At 39.8% G+C, this 1,520-nt stretch overlaps 1 non-coding gene across 1 annotated transcript; it reads right to left on the reverse strand.

Annotated features, from left to right (window-relative positions):
• Positions 1 to 806: 806 nt before the first annotated feature.
• LOC130950098 (small nucleolar RNA R71) lies at positions 807 to 914 on the reverse strand. The gene has a single exon (XR_009073522.1). It is a non-coding gene; the product is annotated as a small nucleolar RNA R71 (small nucleolar RNA).
• Between the last annotated feature and the right edge of the window lie 606 nt (positions 915 to 1,520).

The following is a 1,520-nucleotide window of genomic DNA, read 5'->3' on the forward strand; positions in this document are numbered from 1 at the left end:
CTTAGTTTTCGAAAATCAATTAGTAATTTTCAAAATGATTTTAAAATCTTTTACTTAATTTTCGAAAATTTCTTCCCTTCTTCTCACATCCTTCTATTTATGGACTAACACTCCTCCTTAATGCACAATTCGAACTCCATCTTTCTTGATAAGTTCGAATTCTTCTACTTCTTCCTTCTATTTTTCTTTTCCTCTGACACCTCAAGGAATCTCTATACTGTGACATAGAGGATTCCATATTTTCTTGTTCTCTTCTCTTTCATATGAGCAGGAGCAAAGACAAAAGCATTTTTGTTGAGGCTGACCCTGAACCTGAAAGGACCTTGAAGCGAAAGCTAAGAGAAGCTAAAGCACAACTCTCTGTAGAGGACCTAACAGAAATCTTCAAAGAAGAAGAACCCATGGCAGCCGAAAACAACAACAATGCCAATAATGCAAGGAAGGTGCTGGGTGACTTTACTGCACCTACTCCCGACTTCTATGGGAGAAGCATCTCTATCCCTGCCATTGGAGCAAACAACTTTGAGCTTAAGCCTCAATTAGTTTCTCTAGTGCAACAGAATTGCAAGTTCCATGGACTTTCATTGGAAGATCCTCATCAGTTTTTAGCTGAATTCTTGTAAATCTGTGACACTATCAAGACTAATGGGGTTGACCCTGAAGTCTACAGACTTATGCTATTCCCTTTTGCTGTAAGAGACAGAGCTAGGATATGGTTGGACTCACAACCTAAAGAAAGCCTGAACTCTTGGGAAAAGCTAGTTAGTGCCTTCTTGGCAAAGTTCTTTCCACCTCAAAAATTAAGTAAGCTTAGAGTGGAAGTCCAAACCTTCAGACAGAAGGAAGGTGAATCCCTCTATGAAGCTTGGGAAAGATACAAACAATTGATCAGAAAGTGTCCTTCTGACATGCTTTCTGAATGGAGCATCATAGGTATCTTCTATGATGGTCTGTCTGAACTGTCCAAGATGTCATTGGATAGCTCTGTTGGAGGATCTCTTCATCTGAAGAAGAAGCCTGCAGAAGCTCAAGAGCTCATTGAAATGATTGCGAATAACCAATTCATGTACACTTCTGAAAGGAATCATGTGAACAATGGGACGAATCAGAAGAAAGGAGTTCTTGAGATTGATACTCTGAATGCCATATTGGCTCAGAACAAAATACTGACTCAGCAAGTCAACATGATCTCTCAAAGTCTGTCTGGAATGCAAGCTGCACCAGGCAGTACTAAGGATGCTTCATCTGAAGAAGAAGCTTATGATCTTGAGAACCCTTTAATGGAAGAGGTGAATTACATGGGAGAACCCTATGGAAACACCTATAATCCTTCATGGAGAAATAATCCAAATATCTCATGGAAGGATCAACAAAGACCTCAACAAGGTTTCAACAACAATAATGGTGGAAGAAATAGGTTTAGCAATGGCAAGCCTTTTCCATCATCTTCTCAGCAACAGACAGAGAACTCTAAGCAGAGCCACTCTGACTTAGCAACCATGGTCTCTGATCTAATCAAA

Source organism: Arachis stenosperma, chromosome 1 (assembly GCF_014773155.1).
Source record: "Arachis stenosperma cultivar V10309 chromosome 1, arast.V10309.gnm1.PFL2, whole genome shotgun sequence".
Lineage (NCBI taxonomy): Eukaryota > Viridiplantae > Streptophyta > Magnoliopsida > Fabales > Fabaceae > Arachis > Arachis stenosperma.